This window comes from Emydura macquarii, unplaced genomic scaffold (assembly GCF_026122565.2).
Source record: "Emydura macquarii macquarii isolate MOO-44397 ecotype Brisbane River unplaced genomic scaffold, CSIRO-AGI_Emac_v2 contig_1253, whole genome shotgun sequence".
Lineage (NCBI taxonomy): Eukaryota > Metazoa > Chordata > Testudines > Chelidae > Emydura > Emydura macquarii.
The window spans coordinates 57,933,874-57,959,305 of NW_027131390.1; positions in this window are offsets into that span (position 1 = coordinate 57,933,874).

Here is a 25,432-nt window from a genome sequence, read left to right on the forward strand (position 1 = left end):
TATCATAGGACTCTTGAAAGGGCTCCCTCCCTCACAGTCCTCAGGTAGATATTTCACCTCACTTTAGATTTCTCCATTTTTTTTCTGTAAGTAAATCAAGGGCCCAACCCTGCAAACTCTCCATACACAGAACTTGTTATTCACATTGAAGTAGTAGCTAGAAGCCTAATCAGGGGTCAGGGCCCCATTGTACTAGGTGCTATAAAAAATAAAGAGGAAAGAAAGAATTCCTAGTCCTCTGCTCTCACCATCTAGCATCATGATAAACAGACATCTGGGGGGTGGGGAACAAGGTAACCATGAGGAGTGCAGGATTTGGTGCTTAAATTCACCTTTTATCTATACATACAATAAGAAAACTAGAACATCCATTGGCACCTCAGGGAATAATCGTGGGACTATTTAAGAAAGTATTAAATAGCAATCCTATTTGTGGGCAACCCCAGTGTATCTAGATTTAGCTGATTACATATCCCAGGCAACATTCTAAACACAATGCAGGTGTTAATCACTTACCCTACATTTTTTTGTAGCTAACAGATATGTTGGGCCAGATCCTCCACTTCCCAAACCTGTCAGATCCAACTAACTGAGGCATCCACTGGCCTGGGGAAACCCCTGAGTGGCAGAGAGCTGTCACGAATGGAGTGGGCAGCCCCCAGAGTAGGGGAAGCATCAGGTGAGGGGGCACTGCTGGAGGGCTGTGGTGCTCTGGTGCCTAGTAGGATCCACTGAGTGCTCAGTACTTTTGAGAGTCAAGGTACTTAATTTAGGCTATGTCTACACTGACGACGCAGTGCAGCAAGGACAGCGCACAGAAGAGAAGCACAGAAGTCGACGGGAGTTACGCAGGTTCTTTGCGTAACTCCCGTCAACTGCCACCAAATCGCCGAGGTAAGTGTAGACCAAGCCTTAGATTCCTAAATAAGCTTTTAGGAGCCTAATTTTAGCCCCCTAGTTTTGAAATTTGGGCTTCTGAGTATTGGGGAACTGTTTCCTGCAAGCCTCCCAGGGGTGGGATTCCCTCTGATGTGAATGGGAGGTCTGTGCTCAGAGGGCTTGCAAGTGGCCTGGTAGTCTCTTGAGCACACAGGCTTTTCAGGATTCCTGTCACGCCAGTCCTCAGCTGTGCCTGGGAAATAGTGGTCAGAAATAAAGTCTACACCAGTGAAAGCACAAGCCTTGCAGCAAGATTGACTGTTTTGCTCTTAAATGCATACAGTTTGATCAACCAGTGCATCAAAGGCCTCACTACCCACCTTAAACTTTGGTAACCCAAACAGGACAACAAGCCATTGTTTCTCATGTGTGTTGCAAGACTCTCTCTGTTGATCTTTCTTAGGCTTTGAACATTTGTTTGTACTTGAACAGTTAATATTTAATTCTTGTTGCTCTGATTTCTCTCTGTTATTTTTGGCTCTTTATGCCTCTTATTTTCTGGAAGCCTTTTCACTGCCCTGTAGAGCTTTCAGGAATTCCAGATTTTAGTGTACACAACTTCATTCAAGATTTAAAATTCAGGGGAGAGATAGTCTAGACATTCCTTATTTGGGAAATGTAAATGTGCTCGTTTTTCCACAACACTTGATGAAAGGGAGGAGAGCAAGTGAATTAGCCATGTTTTTACACAGTGATTCCCCATTAATCAAGATTAGCAATTCATGAGTTCAGGATAAGCCTTTTTTTTGTTCAAACTGATCTTCACCTCCCTGTTTAGAAGTTGAATTAAATGAAAGGTTACTTGCATTATGCCACTTGTAACAGTGTGTGAGCTGATTAGCTTGTAGAGTACTGATTAGTTTGAGGCTGTCATAGTAGAAAACTATGAATTATAATAGGATATGCAGATAAGCCTATAGTGATATCTTGTAGCATGGAACCAAATGAACTTTGTTTTAAAATTCAAATGACAGAATTTCTTAAATTGTCACCTATAATAGACTGTGTACATGGCAGTATCTGAATGATTGTGCAAATCTGTCCTCATGTCCAAACAACTCACGTAATAGAAATAATAAAAATGTAGACTGGAAGGGACCTCGATAGGTCAATCTAGTCCAGTCCTGTGCACTGATGCAGGACTAAGTATTATCTAGACCAGTGTTTCTCAACCTTTTTGATACAGCTTAGGAAGGCAGCAAGCCAGTCCAGGGTATCAGGGAAATCTCAGGGACCGGTGCCAGTCCACAGAATGTCAAGAAACACTGATCTACACCATCCCAGACAGACATTTGTCTAACCTGTTCTTAAAAACCTCCAATGTTGGAGATTCCACAACCTCCCTATGTAATTTTTCCAGTACTTAGCTACCCTGACAGTTAGGAAATTGTTTCTAAATGTTCCTTGCTGTGGTTTAAGCCCACAGCTTCTTGTCCTGGCCTCAGTGGTTAAAATGATCATGTTACATCCATCCTGACTTTCTATTTTCTATTGTGGAAATTGTGATTAGAATAAACATGACATTTCACCTAGGATGTAGGTATAAAACATACATCAACAGGCCTGATCCTGCACTGCTCAGGCAGAACTTGTATGGGCTTTAATGGGAACTTTGCCTAAATAAAGATTGCAGGAGATTGGTCAAATTACGAAGGCACTACAGAAAGCTTACTTGCCAGTGGGTCAGTACTGAGGTTTATTAACAAAAGGTCAAATTTACATTTGATGACCCTGTATCAGTGTGTGCCCCTGCTTCTAAGGGATTCACTCCTAGGGAAGGCAGGCACTGGTATTTGCCAATCTTCCCTTAAGGATTTCCACCAAAAGGTGGGGAAGCAGCTGCATGTTATGGCCAGGGCTCCATAGGAAACCTTCTGGCAAAGGATGATGATCTTGCAGATCCAGGTCTGTTGCATCTCCCATCTAGTGGTGAGACACTAGGGCCCAGATCTTCAAAAGGACATAAACATTGTGAGCATTCCAGTGTAGGTCTCCCTCAATCTTTTCTATTGAAGTTGTTCCATTTTAATTAAATAATTAAATATTCATTGGGCCAGAGATAGAGTTAGCCTAGTGCTTAGAGCACTCAGCTGAGAGGTGGCAGTGCCCTGTTCAAATCCCTTCTCCTCATCATGTAGAACAAGGACTTGAACTAGGGGTCTCCCACATTACAGAATCATAGAAAGGTAGGACTCAGTAGGTCACCTAATCCAGTCCTCTGCACTCAAGGCAGGACTAAGTAATAACTAGACCATTCCTGACAAGTGTTTGTCTAACCTGCTCTTAAAAACCTCCAGTGATGGAGATTCCACAACCTCCTCAGTAATTTAACTCAGTGCTTAACTACCTTGACAGTTAGGAAGTTTTTCCTAATGTCCAACCTAAACCACCCTTGGTTCAATTTAAACCCATTGCTTCTTGTCCTATCCTCAGAGGTTAAGGAGAGCAATTTTTCACCATCCTATTTGCAACAATCTTTTATATACTTGAAAACTGTTATACCCTGTGACGTGCTGTACCCCATGTACACCCTTATAGTGTGATTTGTGTAGCATTCATATTCGCCCTTATAGTGTAACTGTGTATTATCTAATGCAAAGTATGTGATATAAGGTGTTTTTGGAATGCTCATGACACACTGAACATTATTGTTATGGTAGCATGTTTCCTGCAATGTCATACATATGTACAGATATGAAACTCTTCTACGTCATACCCCACAACTATGTGTCTCATGGCTTGGATAGATGCAGACAAACACAAAGCTGTGGTTCCACGCCCAGCAGAGGCGTGCATACAGGAACAATGGACTGGCCTAAGCACCTTTGAGCACTTTGGCTCAAGAGGGAAAAATCACACCCATTGTCGGACATGGATGATCACCTGACCCCAGGAGGGGTGCGTCGAGGAAACTTGTTAAAAAGAAAGGCATCTTTGTCTCAAGACTCTCCCCTGGAATCCATCTTCTAAGCCGTATCAAGGACTAGCACCTACCCATGGAGGGAGGGAAGGAGGCTGGTTGCAAGAGCCATCGTAACCAGCTGTAGGTAAGCTAATGTTATACATTGATAGCTACTGAAATATTAATCTTAGTTTAGGATGCAAATTACATTTTAGTTGATTGTGACAAACTCCTTGACTTATTGTTAATCCCTTGATTTATAGTAATCACACTCAATCCACATGCACTGTTCTAGGTAAAACAAACAAAGTTTGATTACAGCAAGATTTTAAGTGATTCCGAGACCCTATTCAGAGTGACCGAGCTGGTGCACATAAATTTCTTTGATAAATTAACGGACGAATGTATATGAGCTTGCAGGGTGCAGTGTACAGCACTGAACCCTGCAATACGGCAGTTCCCGGGGTTGCATCTGGGACTGGGGGTGTTGCTGTCTATCCCATGAGTGACTGGCCAGAAGTGCTCCTTCACTAGGTCAGGGACCGATTACCCACAGGAGGCTGGATGTGGGCTGATCCAGGAGTGGGTGGTTCACACAGCAAAGCAGGGTAAGTCGGGGCTCCGGAGTGAGGAATTGGGGTGACACCGCTACACACCAGTCCAGATTGCAGGGGGGGAATGTCACAATCCCCTCTCAGTCTTCTATTCTCCAGACTAAACAAATTCAGTTTTTTCAATCTTTCCTCAGAGGTCATGTTTTCTAGACCTTTAATCATTTTTGTTGCTCTCCTCTGAGCCTTCTCCATCTTTGTCTACATCTTTCCTGAAGTGTGGTGCCCAGAACTGGAGATTGTTCCAGTTGAGGCCTTATCAGTGCTGAGGAAAGCAGAAGAATTACTTCTTCTGTCTTCCTTACAGCACACCTGCTAATACATCCCAGAATGATGTTTGGGTTTTTTTTGCAACAATGTTATACTGTTGATTTGTATTTAGCTTGTGATCCACTATGAACCTCAGATCCCTTTCTGTAGTACTCCTTCCTGGGCAGTCATTTCCCATTTTGTATGTGTACAGTTGATTGTTCCTTCCAAAGGGGAGTACTTTGCATTTGTCACTATTAAATTTCACTCTATTTACTTCAGACCATTTCTCTAGTTTGTCCAGATCGTTTTGAATTTTAATCCTATCCTCCAAAGCACTTGCAATGCCTCCCCAGCTTGGTATCATCTGCAGACTTGAAGTGTGCTCTCTGTGCCATTATCCTGAGTGAGTACCCTACCAATTAGGGTAAAGATATAAAGGAGAGTTCCTCCCCCAGCTGTTTAGGGTGAACTCTCTTGAAGGGCCTGATCTGCTAGGTGGCCTTTGAGTGCCCCTACTGGATCAGGCCCTGCATGTGACTGTGGAGGCAGAATGCCTATCTTCCCCAGTTCGTGAATTGCTCTGGGGCTTAGACAGGAGCCTGGGCACCTAAAATGAGGCAGCAGTGTTCATGCTTAGAGGCAGAAACATGGGCATCTGCAAAAACGTAGGCATTGAGCAACTTAAGGACTCCCCTACTGGGAGTCTGGTAGACCACAGTGGAGCCTAAAAACAGGACTTAGGTGCCAAAGTAGCTTTGTGGATCCCACTCTAATGCATTTGAGACTATTTGGCAGAAGCCCTCATCCACTGGCAGAATTTACTGTGTGCATGTCCTGCATGTTAATGCCGGACAAACTCAGATCGGGACCTTTATATTCTACAGATGATCACTCAACTAGCTGAACCAAAATGGTACCTCTCTGGCCAGGGCAGAGGAAGATGGGCTAAATGTACCTCAGCCGGAAGTGACTCTTTACAGGGCAGTAAGATTGTGTACATTCCTAATGCAATTGTTACAAGAAGGCGTGGCAGGTAAATCTGCCTTTTTTCCTCCTGCAAACAAGCCTTTTACTGAATTGCAGTTTCTGAATGTCTCATTCACGTTGCTGCTGCAATATAGCATGTGCCCATTTATCATTCCATCAACATGAGTAGCTCAGGAGATTTTTTTAAAAATGAGTTGAATAAAAATTAATGGTTAAAGAGTAGATGTGGATTGGGTGATGGGTCTTTAGAAACGGCTTTCAAATTTTCCATTGAAAAATTGCAAGGTGGTCATCAGCCTTGGAAGAAGTCATAGGATTATTATCATAGGACATTAGCCTAATGTGTGGTTTCTAATGGCCCAGTTCTGTCACCCTTACTCACACTGAGTAGTGCCATATCACTGAGTAGCTTCAGTGAAATCAGTAGGGTTGCTTGCAGAGTAAGAGACTATCCAACATGAGTAAGGGTGGCAGAATCTAGCTCTAATGGATTCAGCAGTGCTTATGCAGCTAAAACTCACTTTGAGTAAGGATCAGGAGAACCCTTTTTCTTTGGTTACAAAGATAACTACTCACTGCTCAATGTTTCTTGAATTCTTTCCTTCCACTTATTTCCGATACCCAAATGAGTTTCTCAAACTGCAATTTATAGTAGTTCAGGACACTTGGTATTTCCTGTGGCAGTGCATATTATTTCCATATGAACATTAAGAGACTTTATAGTGATTCATGTTTGTACAGTAACACACAACGACTGAATGATTCTCAGCTTTGACAAAGTGATGGGTTTATTGCCTCACCACTAATAGTAGCTCTTCACTTCCTGGGTAATGGTGGCAAGCGACACCCTTCAACTACTGGTCAAGGAAAAACTTGAAGCCTCTTTACTTAGCAAAGCTTGTTTACTTTTTACTGGTTTTTCCTGAAGTCAACAACATTTCATGTCACTTATATGTCAAAATGGACAAATCTACTATCCAACTATAATTTATAATGGTGGATCTATAATACACCATGTGCCGAATCCTGTTCTGTATTAGTTGGTTACACTAGGGAATGGTGGAAATATGGATGCAAAAAGAGACACCTTTTGCCCACACTGTACCACAGATGTGCAACATTAGCACAGGATTCCCACCTAGCACATAGTGTGTTGGGAAAGTGACCCTCTCCTGCATCCACCTATACACAGATACTGCAAGGGAGCATAGTCTGATGGCAAGGTGACATGATCCTTAATGGCCATATATATTTTAAGCAATCCATCCCTTTTGCAAGGACTGAGTCCTGCATATTTTCTTTATTTGTGTCAGCTCCTTTCTTTAGGCCTCAAGTCCTAGCAAAAAATATCTTGAGACAGATCCTTAGCTGTTGTAATTGTTGTAGCTGCACTGAAATCAATGGAGGTACACTGAATTACGGAACCAGAGGCTCTGGTCTCTTGTTTCCTTGATGGTTAACCATTGCTGTTCTTGTCTGCTGCAGACTAAATACGCTGGGCAAAATTTGCAAACTTGTTCCTAAAGCTAGGCTCCTAAGTCAATAAAAATGGCCTTATTTCCAGAGATGCTGAGACTGTATCCAGAAATCCCACTGAAGTCAGTGGGAGCGTCAGATGCTCAGAACCTCTGGAAATAAGTTCACTTTTATGTAGATGCCTAAACACATATTTCAGGGCCTAATTCTAAGGGTCCCCTGCGGAGAATTTTAACCTCTGTTTCTTCTACAGCAATTATGCAGCCATCCCCTTCCTGTCTCACAAATGTTTCAGGGTTAGTTTTGCAGAAAGGGCTGGATGAAGTTTTGGCATGAGTTGCCTTTATCTCTTACACATGTACTGCAATTCTTGCTACTAGAATTAGAGCAAGAAAACTGGAACATTTGGGGCCAGGTCCTCAGCTGGTGCAAGTCAGTGTAGATTCACTGACTTCAATGAAACTTAGCCAATTTACACCAGCTGAACAATTGACTCTCTATCCACCAAAAGCAACTGGTCTGAAGAACAAATACCCAATAAAGTATCAAGCAACACTTGCACTTCTGTTTTAAGCTAGATCCATGACTGTCACTGAGTTCACAGTAACCTGTAAATGCTACATTATTGTCTATCTATACATATCTGCACTATAAACTAGGTCAGACTACTGCTAAATAAAGCTTTCATCCAGGACTAAGGTTAGATTTTGAAACACAGATGAAAAATTTCTCAGGAGATGGCTGGTTTACATTTACAGAAATCAATAAGGATTTATCTTAGCAGCCCTTTCCAACTACAGCTCACAATTTGAGAAGGAAAAGTTACACTTTTCATGTGCTCTCTCCACCCACCCCTTACACCATCTAGCTAACAGCATTTGAGAGTTTTGTCTTTAAATCTGACACCAGTTAAATAAATAAAATTATTTATTTAACTTACCCTCAAACAAATGGCTGGCACTTTTCCTGTTGAAAACATATTTGCTTCAAATTAATACATAGCTTCACTAGTAAAGAAGTCACTGTGTGACCTGTGGTTCCTTTTTTTAAAAAACATCAAAGAAGAGTAAAGCTTTCTGTTTTATTTGAAAAGCTGAGTAACCATCTGGTTATTTCACATGACACCCAGCCCTAAATTTAACAGTTACTTCTTTCAGGTCCTGACCCAAAGCTTGCTGATTGAGTTCAAGAGATCCTGGATCAAATCCAGAGCTCTGTTTGATTTTCTAGCGACTTACTCTTTGTCACACGGTGTAACTGTGCACTTTTTAGTTGCACAAGGCAACAGAATTCAGAGGTTACTGGTCAAGAAGTGATGGGATTTTGAATACCTTGTAAGCAGAAATTAAATGACTGCTTTTGCAACATTGTATCGCATACATAGTATTTTAATAATAGGAATCTGTAGGGTAATGCAATTTCATAACAACTATTTGGTGTAGTAAGTTAGTTCCCCTCCTTTAGTACAATTACACTAATTTCAAAGTAGAAATTCTATTTTCTTACAAGATCAAATGATTTGCTGCTAAATGCCTGAATTTTCCACTTCCTTAAATGGACAAATAATTTTCTCGATACCCTGAGTGACTGATATTATCCACAGTATGATGACTGATTTTTTTCCTCTTCTTGAAATTGCTGCTCCTTTGCAGGATTTTACTTCTCCAGCTTACACCATCCAGAAAAGAAAAGTCTTTGGGCTGGAAAGAGAGATTAGAGTTTGATGGCCTAATTTTTCATCAAATTCTCCAGTGAACCATATGGCCAATAGTTCGGAACTGCATTCAATCTATTCTTACTCACATTGTATTCTGGTGATGGACAACTTAAAATGATCATACCAGAGGAAGATGTAATAAATATAATGAAAGTACAAGGGCAGAATATACATTACAAGAATGCTATACAGTACTACTGCTTAGACTGTGGCTATAGCTATGAAGACAATTCTTTTAGGGAGCCAATCCTGCAGGCCTTACTCCAGCAACACTCCTATTGTACTTTGAGGTGTTTTGTGCCCAAAGATTGTCTACAGGATCAGGTCCTTAAGTGGCATGTAAATGTCCTGTGCCAGTTACATTTCTTGCACAAAAATTCTTTTTTAGAATAAAACACAATCTTATCTTAGTTCACCCATTGAAACACTACAAAGGCAACACTGTTCACACCATCCATCCATTTTCATTACCTGGCATTCAGTTCAGCAATATTCTCTTCTTCTTTAATTGTTAAATCATCTTATCAATCAAAGCACAGTACTGTTACCAGTTCCTTATCAGTTACTTCAAGCTAATGTTTACAGGTTTTCCTTACTCTCTCTGTCATCTCAGAGTCTACGTGCACACGCACGCAGTCCAAAGGAAAACAGATGTTCAGACCTGTTTTAAAATGTGTTAATTTGTCATTGTTTATTTCATTAGTAATGTAGTTTGCCAGTAAAACAGTCCCTGTCAATACAATGCTTTCCAAGGAAACTATTCCACATGCAGCCCTAAAGCTTTGGAGCACACAGTAAGCCAGCCGTGCAAATTCTGATATGCTAAGTCAAGTACTTCAGAGAAAATTTAAATTAAAATTACTGGCAGGAGTAGTGGTTCTTAAAGGATACATTCTCAGTTTGATGTCTGGGTAATTAGGAGCATAATGCCATGCCCAGTGAGATAGGAAAATATATATAGTTAGAGAGCCTTGAAAAAACTAAAAATGGAAATATATATAGTACACTTAGTACTGTGCACTCTCCGCCTCCCCTAATCCTTATTTCATGTTCTCTAAAGACTAAACCATATATTTCTGATCTCACAACTCTAAAAGAGTCCAACAGAAAAATAAGAACAATATAAAATAGTCAGCATGCTCTGCCTGGTCAGCTATGCTATAGACTACTAGTTTAGAGCTATGGGTACTGGTTTTCTTTTCTGAAAGTACGAATCTGCAATTACATGCTGTTTTCCTTCAGTACTTCACATTCCTTGCAATTTTTCTTTGATTTTTTTTTAATTGCATCATCTTTAACAACGGATCTTTTCTGCACAGTCCTCCTCAGCCTCTACAATGTACATTAAAAGCCACAACCCAAACTACAGAGCAAACTTTTACATAGAAACCTCTTTTCCAATGCCCAGGCACAGCACCTGCAAAGTTATTACACAGTGCTGCCTAGTATGGCAGCAGGGCTAGACCCAACCACTGAAAGTTACGCTGTATGTTAGGCCTCTGGAACTGAGAAATGCAGTTAACTGTTTCAGCTGTTGCTAATAAGCCCTCCTATATAACTGTAATTCAGAAATCATTTGTTGGTAACATTCAGTTTAATTTGGGAGCTATGGCTTTTCCAGCAGGAAAACACAAAGGCCATCCACTAACTAAGTATTTTTTTAAGTTATCTGGCCAGTATCATGAGCCAATAAAGACTGTATAACAAGGAGAGCCAGTGAATAGACTAAGAAAGTTTACTAAACATTTTTTCTTTAAAATTCACCTACTAGAGAGGTTTTGCAAAGTTCTTCCTGCACTGTTCAGAAATGTAGCTCCATCTCCAGTCCAATTGCACTGCCTCAGAGTATCTGGTATCAACATGACTGTCTCTTGACCTGTTTACAATATAGTTTCAGTGTAGATGGAACCGTAATCATGTCTTATAAGAGGGTGGAAGTCTTGGAACTTGGACAAGTTATACCTTTTATTTTATTTTTTTTGTACCCATGGTATTTAACAAGAATAGTAAAAAAAAAAAAAATCCTGTCTTTTTCTGGATCCAATTTTCCAAGCTATACCTAGCACTAAGCTAAATGAATACTTGTACTACCCTGATCTCAGTAATTAAAAAAAAAAATACTCTTGCACATGGTACAGTACTAAGCTGATGAGAGTTATTTGTGGACATATGGGAATACATTCTTTGGTTGTTAAGTAAACAAACACAGGAGCAATTAAGTTTCTAACCTTTTGAAAAATTAATGATTGGAACAAATCCAAATGACTTATGGGATAGCTTTATGTAGTTGTGACTGCAATTCATTATATCAAGATAAAAACAGAAGGTAATTGCATTTTAATCTGCAGTGGTATGTGGTTTGATGTGCAGACATACATGAATTAATCACACCTACATGCACATACTCCAAAAATAAATTTAGAGCATGGTTTAACAGACCAAAGGCAAGTAATTCAAAATTGAGACTGAAACAAAGGGCAAAATACATCTCTAGTGTAATTCTTTGAAGTCAGTAAGCCAACAGAGCTGACCAGCCAGCAGATGAATCTGGAGAAATGCCTGGAACTTACAACTTTGAGCCTAAATATTCAAGATGAAATGAAAGGGGACTCTGAAAAAGGCAGGATAGAATATTGACATAACACCTGGTAGATCTCTAAATCCTACAATAACATGAAGAGGGGCTTTTCCAGATCTACATTCCATGAAATCAAAAGTCACCCCCTAATCTCGGGTGTTCTAATTAGACAAATTAGAATCAATGACTAAGCACAATGAACAATGGTTAAAGACATGCTTCGTAACTCTAAATCCATGTGTGGTGGGGTACGCTGGCCCTGCAGGAGCTGAATTAGGCCAGGTGGTCCCATTCACCCAATTAAGCTGCAAAGGGGGAGGGAGATTTAGGCTGTGTAGAGGTTACTAATTAGGAGGAAGCTCACTTGTGAGGGAACATGCAGGGCTTCTAGAAAGCCAGGAGGCTGGCAAGGGGCAGCAGCAGGGAGGAAGCCTGCAGTCCCTCTTCCTGAGATAGGAGAGAAAAAGTCCAGGGGTAACAATAGTCAGGTGGTGGTAGATACACAACTTAGCTGCTTACTACAGGATCCTGGACTAGAACCCAAAGCAGAGGGAGGGCTTGGGTTCAGATTTCCCCACCATCCACTACAGAGTGGTATTGCATGGGGCAGTGACTGGGAAGACTACCTGAGTCACTGTGGGAGTGACAGAGTCAGCGCAGTGGGTGTGAGGACTGCCTGATTCTGCGTGCGGAGAGAGACATTGAAAGACGCCCCCACAATGTGACTTGGCTGGAGGGCTGAATCACGAAGTGGCCGTACTGCCACTTTGAGCAAGAGGAGAGTAGCAATGGTAAGAGAGAAGGCAGGGGGTGCTGAACTTGGCAGAGATAATCCAGAGACTGCCAGAAAGAGGTACCACCCAGCAGTGAGTAGATTGCACCATAACATCATGTTTCTTGTACCTATATTTAAAATATTGGATCAAATCCTAACCTCACTGAAGTTAATGGGAGTTTTGCAATTGACTTCAGTGGGGCCAGGATTTCACCCTCCATGTGCAAGTATCTAAGAGAGATGAATGGAAGCTGGAGTTTTACTAGGAGTTAATATCAGCATTCTGGGTCAATCTGTAATGATTCATCTATACCAGTGTTTCTCAATTAAATTCGGCCACGGAACCCTTTTGAACTCAATAAATAATTGCGGAACCCCCCAAACTCTTAACAGTATTTTTATATATGGGGCCAAAAAAAATGTCAAAATAAGCAAATTATATACAAACAACTAGGTCAGCGTTTCTCAATTAAATTACACTTACTTACACTCGATACACTCCGCCGAAAAATCCGGGACATCTTCCCTTTTTTGGCGGCGCGGAGAACAGCTGCTCTCGGAACCCTAACAGTGTTCCTGCAGAACCTTGGGGTTCTGCAGAACACCAATTGAGAAACACTGATCTATACACTTCATCATCATTTAGCCCTTTTCTTGAAGAGTTCCAGTGAAATTACACAGCCTCTCTTTGGCTTATCTGGTTTTCATGTACTGGATACTGGTGCCAAATACGTAATAGTAACACTTTCTTTACATTCTACTTAACCTTACTGATCAATAAGTAGTCTGCAAATGCTATAATTGATTTGAATCAAGGAGATTTACTGCACTAGAATTCTCCAGCTCAATGAAATTCTACTTTTTTTTTTTAACTTGTTCAGACAGTACCTGAAAGAAAACAAAGCTATCCATGCCAAGGAGGAGTAGGAAAGACAGATGTTACATTAATTATATACAAATAGATATTCATCATCAATATAACATCCCTACAGGCTCCAAATGAGAGCAAGGCCCTATTGTGCTAGGCACTGTACATACACATAGTGAGACAATCTCTCCCCCGAGCTTACAACTTAAATGCACAAGACAGACAAAGGGTGGGAAGCAAAACAGAGGTTCAGAGGTGAAATGATTGCCCCAACTCTCACAGCAGGTCAGTGGCAGAGCTGGGAATAGAAACAAAGTCTCCTGACTCCCAGACCAGTGCCTTCTCCACTAGAGCATTCTGCCTCTCTGCTCTAGTAAGGAGAATTTTTTTGGAGGGGGTGGGGGGAATGGCTTTTTTTTCCAGATATTTTCTAAAATTGGGGAAAAACAGAATTACAGAGTAAGCAGGAAAAGTCTAGTAGCCCTATAAATGTACTCCAAACCTCTTTGGTCAGTTTCCATCAAAATTACTGTTGTCTACTAAGGAAGCAAAGGAGATGATTAATAATGTTGCCAAGTGGGTGAGGAACCTAAATCTCTATTTTATAAAGTGACTTCAGCACTTCAGTGCCTAAATTTAACTGAAGGTCTCTTAGGAGCTTTTGAAAATGTTACCTGCCATCTATATACCATATGCATATTCATCCAAGTAAAATGATTTGTCAAGAAGACTTAATTAACACTGATCTCTGCACCTTTCAAAGGCAGCAGTGAAACCTCTCATTCACAAAGTATGGTACAAACAATGAGTCATGAAAGGATGTTGTAAGCAAAATAATACAAAGCAAAGCAATACAGCTCTTCAGCTTCCTTCCCTCCTTCCCCAGGTGTGCAGCTATGCGGCTAACAGAATGGCAGATAAAACTAATACAGCAGAATTAGCTGGCAGACCTCTTGACTCTGAACCTGGCAGATTCAGAAAGAATACCATGAATCAAAGGATCTGCCAAGTCCCATCCAGCAACAATGTCCCTGCTGGAGACCTACTGACTAGATCCAGGGTACTGGACCCATCAGTGTGGCTGGATGACATACTCTGATCAGCTGTTTCCTCCCCTGCTAGAATTGCTATGGTTTGCTAATCCAGAATGAGAAGACTAATGGCTTTTGCCAAGGACTTCTTCAGTGGGGCCAGGATTTCACCACCACCAGTCCTTACTCTGCATTTGGTGGTGAGATGACAAGAGCCCTAACTGAAAGCTCCCCAATATCCTGGTGGGGGGAGAGGTTGTCCATGGACATCAGAGGGAGGGTTTAAAAAACCCTGACTTTCAAACTATTCAACTGTATTTCACTACGGAACCAGGGGAAATGCACTGCAGCTACAAATGCATATAAGAATTTTCCTGTTTAAGAATAAGTGTATCCAGATGTAGTTTAAAAACAATATACAAATAACATGAGAAAGTTAAAAGACAGACACGCAAGTGAAATAAAAATATAACAAACCTATAAAAACTTAGTTTAAAAAACCCCTGAAGTCTGGCATCTCTGAGCAGTTGTCACACATTGCTGCCAGATTCAAAATTAGCAGCCATCCTGTTTCCAGCTATAGTTTTATTTATTTATTTGTACATACGTACATACTTATCTCCTGAGGCCAAATATCCTTTATTTAATTTCTGGCTTGTAATGCTGCTCCATGTGGTATCCATCAGCTTTGTATCTTTCTTAATCCTTCTTCCCCAGGTTCAGTGGTGGCCATCCTTCTGTCCTCCAGCCTTCTGGCTCCCAATCCAGGACTGGCCCTGAATGCCTTGTGAGAGAGACCCTCACAACATGACCCACACATTTTTTCACAGAAGGCTTATGTACTCATGGACTCCCTTCTTCCCCAGCACAACACTGTAACATTTCCCTATAAACTAGTAGTTCGTTTTGTACAAACAACCCTTGTGAGTGTGGTCGTCATTGTATTATTGTAGTTCTAGTAAACTACTCATGGTCCTCAGCAGTGTGACAGAACTCTACTGAGAACATATTACGAAGTGTGGTGGTGTCAGCCACTTAAACCCAGTGTTACTACCATATGGTACTCCTAGAAGCCACTGACCTCCAGTATTAAAGCCAACACTGAAGTGACATGTTCCTGTAATAAATTCAAACAACTTATTGTTTTCAATCTCTTATTACAGCATTTATCATCATACGGGTTGTTGATTTATGATAAGTCAGTATCCTTAAAGAAAATCTTATTTCTAGAATGCCATTTTTCATGCCCTTTCTTCTGTACTACTTTGTCTCTTTTCTACCATTGCTGGATGTCCTTCTGTCTCTTGGCATCAAATTGTTTGAGGAGAAGTTCAAGGTCACATTTTCCTCTGTTAACCTCCAGATGCTTACTAAGACACTCACATGGCAACTCAGACTTTAAGGACAAAAGGGACCATCACGATCATCTAATCTGACCTCCTGCACATTGCAGGCTTCAGAACTTCACCCACTCGCTCCTGTAATGGGCTCATAACCTCTAGCTGAGTTACTGAAGTCCTCAAATCTTGATTTAAAGACTTCAAGTTACAGAGAATCCACCATCTACTCTAGTTCAGACCCACGACCAACCCAAGCCCCACACTACAGAGGAAGATGTAAATACTCCAGGGTCTCTGCCAATCTGACCTTCTATATTCCTAGCTTCTCAGTGATGGAACTGCACAGAGAAAGCTGGGAGTGGGGAGGAGGAACGGGACTACAAAGTTGAGCAGGGCGTTCCTCGGGTTATTAAGAAGTTGGGGACATTCCTCCCTATCGGTTGCACCTATAGCATCTCACTTCCCATCTAAGCCTTCATATCCTAAAGTGTCACCAGGCTCGGACCTGTAGCTACCGAAACACGTTGTTAAAACTCATCTGAGCTCTTTAGCAGCCTGAATGCCTGAAGCAATGCAATGTATGACCATTTTGTCTTGAGTGGTGTCTACCCTGAGGGGCATCACTGTAGATCAGTTCAGTAGATGGGCAACTAAAACAGCCATTCTTATCACTTCTTCCAGGCACTGAATGAACAATTATTCTACATGTAACTTTCACAAACCCTTCAAATGCAACTTATTTTTCTCTCTAGCAGAATAACTTTATTGACCTACAAGTTTCTTCAGTGCCAACACTTCATACAATAAAAATCCGTACTGCTTTTCAAGTTATTTACTTGACCTCTGAAAAGGAAAGGCGTGAACACCAGTTTCTACATGTGCAAATTTGCGGATACTCATCATAAAAATAATTAATAGAGTTCCTGTATCTCTCAGCCTTGGGGTATTTCCTGTATTTCCATTCAGCTGAATTGTTTCTATAAGCACTGAATTCTTAGAGGGTCAGGCATTTAACCCTACAGATCTACTTGTCAACTGTGTTTTGGATGGCCTTTGGCCGATTTCCCTAGCAACAGGAACGTGACAGACATTAAAGGCCAAAACAAAATCAATGAAATCTCCAAACAAATTAAAAGCACACTAAATGCAGTGCTGTCAGCTTTAAAGGTCAGATTTCTGCATTGTGAAAATTCACAATGGGAAAATGCAATGGGAACTTAATGTGTAAACAGTGTTTTCCATTGTATTCCTCTAACTGCCATGGCGCAGAACTCATCCGTCCCCAGAGGCTGCCATACTTTGAAACTGATAGCAATAGATACTGTAAAAGCAAAACAGTATTTGAAAAAAATAAATCAACATTTGCCAGGAGTGAATTCAGAGGGCAGCCATGTTGAAGTTGGACAGAAAGCTTGCCCCAAACAAGAGGAATGGGCGATAAATAATTGAAACCCAATATTAAAATACAAATTGACTCTCTAGTCTACTAGCCTAAGGGGAAAATTTTCAAAAGCACCTAAAGGCCAGATTTTTAAAGGAGTTTAGTAGCCTGAAAATGCAGTCAATGGGAATAAGGCACTGAGATGCTCTTGAAAATCCCACTAGGTGCCTAGCTGCATCTTTAGACAGCTAAATACCTTTGTAAAATCTTGCCTAAGTGACTTAGGAGCCTAATCATCATTTCAAAAATGACAGTCATTTAGGAGTTTAACTCTCCTTGAAAGTCAGTGGGACTTAGGCTCCTCAATGTCTAAATCCATTTTTGAAAATGGGATTTATTTCCTGTGCAGGACCATAAGAGAACCCCTTCACTCCTTTGTGTGTGCATACAAAGTGGCTGAGGAGTGAGCCCTATATCATCTGCGGTACACCATGTAATTAACGCACTTTTTTCTACATTTCAATCAAAATTTGCATTCACCATCAAAAACACAATGAGAGATCTCGGCTGCTTTTCTTGATGCACATTCCATTAACATTAACATGAATTGGGGATAGTATCAAGAGAAGACTAGATCCATAAATTCAAAAGGGACCTACCTTCAATATCAAACTACAAGTATCTTCAGCTGGGAAGCCATTTCATATACAGTACCAAGAAACAGACTGGCAATTGTCACTAAATATTAGGAAAATAACAGTATTTTGTAGTTATGGATTCTCTCACACACTTTATAAGCTTCTCTTTAAATAAGTAATTGCCCTACTTTCAGATCACACTTTCATAGCTCCCAGCAGTACCTTTTGATTACATAGATTCTTGGAACTATCTTTTCTTCCAGTGCAGATTTTACAAAGTTTACCCCATGTTACACTGTAGAAATTCAGATATATTGTGCAGTCCATGCCACAAAACATTCTTTAACACTCATACCACTTGATTTGTCCCAAGTCCTCTTAAAACACTGTTTCTCATCAGAGGCCTAATTCCATGCACATCAAAGATTCCCCATTGGCATCACTGGAGTTTTGGATGCAGAATTGGTTTCCGACTCCATTATTAGGAAAATATTTTGCAGTTATTATAACTGAATGGTCTTCCTTATAATGAAACCCATCTAACACTAGCTGCCTTCAAGATCAACATTTGTTTACATACTTCATTACACCCAAGCAGTTTACCATTATATCAATAATTTCAAAGAATAATTTGCAAGGCAGAAATTTTGTTCCCCCCGCCATTTGAATCTACAATAATTAGCAGCACCTTAACATCCCTTATACCAGGTGTTACCAGATGATGATTTTAAACAACTAATTAATCTTGTTAACTACAGAGACCATAGGATTTTGCCTGTTTCCACTGAAGTGACTGGCAAAACCTGTAATTATTTTAAGAAGACCAAGAATAGGCCCAAATATTTTAACCCTCATAAACAACAACTTCTATATTTTAAGAGAGTTGCATGCTATAGAGGTACCCAACTCCCACTAAAGTCTCTGGACCAGAATCCACACTGACTATCGAAGTCAATACCTTGTATGCTAGTACAAGATCTAGCCCCAAGACAGGAGTGGGCCAGTGAACACTTTAGTGCAGGAATTATCAGTAAAAACAATTTAATTTTTACATTAGGAAGAAAGATTTCATTGTACTAAGATGCAACGTATTTAACATTATTCCAGCTACAGCGAATGCTGTATCTGATGAGATTGAATTTCAAGAAATCCCCAACTCTCATTGTAAAGGGACTAAAGGCAATATAGGTATTGATTTCAGAATAAATGACTTTATGGATCAAAAAAGCTCTTGCTTCCTTTTCCCACATTTCTTTTAAATGTTACAAGCCAAATTCATCCGAGGTGTAAATCCATTGAAGCCGGTGGAGTTATATCAGGGATGAATTTGGTTGCTTGGCCTTTGTATTTGTCATAAAATACATGCATTATTGCATGTATTTGTCCCATGCATTAATTGTTTGCTGTAGAACTCTTTACGTTTACATTTCATTGGTGGCTGTTAGTCAAATGTCCTTCCCTGAGGTAGTTTCTCCATTACCAAACATCTATTTGCTCAGTACATGGCTTTAGACCCAATCTCACAAGGTTCTGAGCTCCCTCATCACTCCCTGAACTGTTCGATAAGCATTCATAGCGTTTGACCTTGGAGACTTGCTGTTTGCATTACTGAGGGAGAGGAATACCACCCAGAAAGGATCTTTCACAGTTAAAACTTGAGTTCATGGATCCCCAGGATCAGCAATCCCATCAGAATCCAACCAGTGAAATATGGCGAAGTGCAAGGTAAAAGTTTCCTTGGACTCATGAAAATAACCAAATTGAAAACAGGGTGATGAAATTGCATATGAATGGAGAAACATACATAATAGAAAACAACAAAAGGCATCACTGCGAACTTGAAAGGGTGGATCAAATTGGGAGTACCCCTAACACAGTGCCTGTCCTAAAATGTATTTGGAACTCCAAATAGGATTAAACACAAACATGCTATTTATTACATTCTTATTTTCAGCTAAAAGGAACATGCTTTTGTCTCAGAAATTTCTATAGTCTGTTATTCTGTCAATCTTGCAAAGGGTGGCTTGGAGCACTTTGGAAAATTACTAGCAAACTAAAGAGTGAGCCAAGCAAGAAAGATTAGATAATATAGAGCCATGGGTAACTATTTGCCCTTTGAATGCAACATGTAAACAGAGATTCATTGCAGAGAAATTGTTAGGAAATACAGGCTCTCTTTAATGATTTGTCATCTGAATAGTACTTTTATACTGCTAAATTATATCTTGATGCTAATTTTATTACATTCAGCTCCAACAATACAATCAGAGGGGCCATAGGCAGCAGTGGCTTTGTAAGAAAAGAAAATTAAGAGTAGGCCCGAAAGAATTATTGAACTACAGCACCAAACATCCTGTGCCAAAGACTACATCTGAAGAAGTTGCCATACCAAGTCTATGATGGTTGGTAAAATAATGAATGGATTTCCATACAACTGCTTTGCATATTTCCATGGCAGATGTTGTTTCCCTTTCCTCCCAAGATGAGGAAATCATCCTAACTGAATGAGCCTTCACTGCAACTGCACAATGAATCTCTTCCACCTAGTCAGCCTTTGGCGAATCAAACGTCTTACCAGGGTGGGTCGTGATACTTTAAAAAGTGATTTTTGGGCCTCTGAAGATATGAACGTAGATCTGGTTCTTTTGTTCCATCAATGCAAGACTTTAAGGTCCAAGCCACATGGAAGGAATAATACAAGCATTCCATCTGGGGAGAAGAGTTGGGGATAAGAATACAGAATTCCCTTGGTTAATGTGAAAATTGGCTTCAGCTTTTGTGAAGGAAATGAGGAACAGACCTGAGAATTACTTTATTGCTATGAAACGTAACATAGAGAGGGACAGTTAGCCACCACCTCCACTTGTAGGGCAGGGTAACAGAAGATGACATTAAATGAAGAATTATATTGATATTGTAGCTACAGGAGGCCAATGCCACCTTCTCAAATTATGGTCAGAATTCAGAGAAACAGAGCCACGCACAAAAACTTGGATTTCAGAGATGCTGAGCTACCACAGTTTCTATCAAAGTCAATGAGAGCTGAGGATACTTAATGCCACTGAAAATCGTACCACTGGATTTTAAATGGCTCATTGCACTAAAGAAAAAAATATTTTGTGAGCCAGATGCAAAACCCTTAATAACTTACACACTGAGGGATTTATATACATACAAACAGGTATTTAAATAAACTTCAGCCACCATTGGAATGCAAATAGCTGTTGACAGAACATAGCAGCTGTTTAAAAGTGCACAGCATCCCTATAGGACGGGAAGTCCACAACATGTAATATAACCGGAAAGGAAGGTGCTTGGTAGTTAAAAGCTTTGTTAAATATGTATGTGCACTGAAATTTGTTGTGGACTGGATCGTATTTCAGTAAAATATTAAATGAATCACTGATGAGGGGCACCTGACTCAAGCAATCTTGCAGATTTTCAACTTGTATGTAGTTCTAATGGGCTGATTCCTTTTTATCACTAGGCCCCACTATGTTGTCAATCCAATGAAACCATGTCAGTGGTGGCTGCTGTCAGTTGGCAAATCTGGTATGTCTGTTTAGTGGCAGCCTTCAACATATAATTCTGATTTTTCTGCAGTTTTGCCTCTAAAGATACACACATTTACCTCTTCAAATGTGTTATTTGTAAGGATAAGTGCTCAGACATACAGGCCTTGACTGCTTTCACTTTCTAGCTTTTGCAAAATAACGAGCAATACAAGATCTTCTCCTTGAAAAAAAGAGAGAATTAAATCACAGTGGCAATTCTGCCCATCATGAAATGCATACCTGCAAATCTGACTGCCTAGAACTCCAGAAGAATGTCCCTAACCCAGGTGACATCTGCCCTTGACTTAATTTCTGCTATATATTCCCAATAGATGAGAGCTAAATAATAACTTTTGATCATTGCCTATAGTGCTCTGGCTTGACTAGCAACCTAGCATAGGTACCTCCAAAATATCTTATGGTTGCCTCAAACACAGCAGCAAGAGCAAGAAGTATCATCTTTTGGGACTTAAATAGTAAAATTAGAAAGCATCCTTTAAATAAAATCTTCTAGACAGGCATAGTCTCTTGAAATCCAGTATAAATAACTCAAGATAGTGATTACAGCTGATGCAATGAGGAGCAAGAAGAGTTATCTAAACTTAGCCTGCACGCCTGTATTCACTGCTGCACTAAATTCAAGCCAACCAGTTTTGACTTATGTTCTCCACTTTGATCCTCCCAATGCTTAGAGCTGTTTCATTCCCTGTGATACCACCATTGGCCCTTTATTAGTCTATGATGGCAGCAAAGAATGTACAACGTTCTCCTGTCCTGCACAAACTAGCTGAGCAAGAGTGAGTGTACAGCAAGAGACCTGGCAGTGAATCATCAGCCAGCACAGATTTCTGAAGGAATTTCTGAACCATCCCCTTGGAAGACTATACAAATTCTCTATAAAGTCTTTCGCTCTGTGGGTGTTAATATAATTTGATACCTGAATAAGGGCATTTTTGGCCACATTATGCTGGAATATTTCAAAACCTCTAAAAGTCAAGCCACATTTAACACCACTTGCAGCTGTTAAACAAGGTGGCAAACTTTTGGATCTCCTTATGTATCAATTTATGGGGAAATCTAGTATCAGTACCCTCTTGTGGACAAACTGACACAATTTTACTTCCATGCATTTCTCAGGAGCAGCACATACATAGGTAATGAACTAAGGGCAAAATACATCCGTGATTAATAAGAGGACCAACCTTGTCAGACAGGATCTTAGACTTTCTGCAAATTACAAAACATTTTGGCTCAGATCCTTAGCTGGTGTAAACTGGCCTAGCTCCAATGATCAAATAGAATTACTCTGATTTACACCAGCTGAGGATCTGGCCCTTCATCTTTTGGACATGAAATCCATGTGTCATACTTTAGTCTACAAGTTTACATAGGTAATGCTAAGAGACTTTTCTCTATGGAGAATCCCCACTACTTTCACTTCTTTCACTTCTCAACCACTTGCTTAGATGTCCCTGTTTTCCTCTTCCATTTTCTAAATCTGCTTTTGGAATTGTCACTAGTAGGAAGGATTAAGAGGGGTGGGGGCGGGGAGAAAGGAGCCATAACTAAGCGCTGAGCTCATTTTACCATATATTAAATTACAGCTAGAAGCCAAAGTGTTTTTGTATCTGATCTATTACAGGAGGTGGCAGAAAAGAGAGAGGCTAAAGAAGCAGGGATTACAGTAAGCCAAAAATTGTTCATTGAGGGCCTGATCCAACTCTGGTGGGAAGCCGTGGAAAGACTCCCACTGATTTCAGTAGGAAATGTATCAGGCCTAAGAATTCTGTAATTCCATCTGAAAAAAAACCCAAAAACTTGTGTGGGTCTTATTGTAAGCAGAAAACTGGCCTACACTGTACCTTAATCAACCACATTTCAGTGCTAACAGGAACCTTTTCATCTCATTCTGTAGGTAAGCAGCATCTCAGGAGACACTGTTCTTCTGTACTCTTGGGGAAGAGGCTGTTAAAAGTTTGAAAGCATGTGAGTACGTACCTAAAAATATTATTTGTTGATCATACTGCCTGATAGACTTGATGAACATCTACCTGCACTTCTGAAACCATGAACACGGGACTCTGATAAGTGTTATTTCAATTCTCAGGGATCAGGGAAGTAAGTTACCCTAAGGACTTGAATACCCCTTGTGACACAGACATCTCCAACTCTTTGTAAAATAAGTATTGTAGAATAACTTCTGTTTTTCCTGGAATTCAGCTAAATTAACCATATCCATATTGCACAGTGAATAGAATACCCAGGATTTAGACACAGCTTGGAGGAAAGATTCTAAATCAACTAAAAATCATCCAGTGGGCAATGGAAAAAAGCCCTTCAAGCCACACCTGAAAGGTTAAAGCAAGAGGTTTCCCTTCTGACCAAATTCTGTGTTTCTGACATAGTGTTTATTCTTATTCTTATTCTCACACGGGCTGCAAAGGGAGCTGAGGGTGCTTGGTGTCTCTTAGAATCAGGCAGGGAGGCAATTACTAAGTTGTGGGACTACTCAGGTGAGTCAAGTTATACACACACGTGTTTACAGAATCAGTGCCTAAATGTGTATCAATAGTAATTAAGCATCTTATATAGCCATACTTCAAAATAGATTCACACACAAAGATCCAGATCCTCAGCTGGCATAAATTGTTGCATTTCCACTGTGTCCCTTTAACTGTTCAGCGGATGCTAAATAATGCTACTGTCATGTACTGTGGTTACATCAGAAATGATATTCAGCAGTTGTATAAACTTGACATGTAGGCATGGCTTCTTATTTTCCAATTTTGCTATTATGGCAAGGCCACAAATAGATTTGTAAGATGGACAACGTTCTTCAGTTAATAGCAAAACTAGGGCAGAGTAACAGTATTATGGAGAATGTGGATTTGATCTGTAATAATTCTATGAATGCGACTTAATCATTAATACAACCAGTGTATAGTTATATTGAATTACTGGAATGTGAGACTGCATTGGTTCAGTTTAATGGTAGGCTGCTGTGAAACAAGCACAATAGCCCAGCAGACACTTGAAAGACAATAGCCAAGCTATTAGCTGTGAAGAGGATTTCCATGGTCCAACCCAAGTTATGTAGCTGTTTTGCCAGGCCAAGAGCCTGAGATCAAACAGACCTCTGGAGAAGGGGAGGAGGATGAGTTGTCGGTAACTGCTTGATGAGAAACACTGACAGAAGGAGAAACTGCACAAGGGCAGGCTGTTTCCCCCAGCCCAGAGGTAAGATAACTGGGTTAAGTGGAACCTATCTAAATTAGCAAGGACAGACTAAGGGTTAGGTAAGATTAGGTGTGTGTAGGGCTTTTATTATTTTTAACCCTTTTCTCTGGTTGTTTTATGTACCTTTGGGTGAATAAGCAACACATTTGTTCTGAAGAAGCTGTTTGAGTCACTCTAAGCAGCTGCTGTTACAGGCTTCTGGAGAGAAATTTCTTGCAGGTGTGAAACCCAGTCAGGCCTGTTGAGTTAGTATGGCTGGTAACTGGGGGTGTGGCCAGAGATCCAGTCTAAGTGGTAGAACCACAGAGAGGGGTGAAGGTAATGAAATTTGTCACCAGAGGGGTGCATTCCAGAGGGACTGCAACTGGGGGTCTTTGGCATCACTTCTTCTCTAACCATTGCAGGTGTTTTCAGAACTTCTCTCCTCTATAAGGGGGAAGAAGATTTTAGTTACTATTTATTTGTATTACAATAACCTCTAGAGACCCCAACCAAGATCAGGGCCCCACTGTACTCAAAACTGAACAGCGCAGCTCAAGAATCAGGCTCTTGCTGTAGGAGCCTATAGTCTAAACACAGAAGACAGGCAAAATATTATCCTTTTTTTACAGATAGGGAACTGAAGTACAGGCACATTAAGTGACTTACCTACAATCACACAGGAAATCTTTGGCAGAGACAGAAAATGACCCCAAATCTCCTGAGCCCCTTTCATCTGCAAGCAATTCTAAAGCCTGGTTAGTCTGGAAGAATGCAAGGACTGAATATCCTAGAAATGGCAATTTTCCAATTCCCACCTTCTCTGCCTTTTCTTGAAATGCTGACACTGAAGAACCATCACCATCCACTTCTCTTAATATTCGGCAGATCAAAGTCTTCTGAAGTGGATTTGATTTTTTTTTTTTTTTTTTGGTGTGCTTTCCCTTGTACTGGATAGCAGCAATATTGCTAAGAGGTACTTTCAACACAATTTCTTGCGAAAACTATCTCAGCCTCCTTTCTTACTAACAGCTTGCATTATGGTTTGTTTTCCCTGCATTCCCCTTTTCAGTGATCTGATTAAATATGCATTTCTTTCAGTTTCCATGTAAACAATCAAGGGTGCTTTAGTCAAATGCATTGCATATGTTTGGCTCAGAAGGGAGC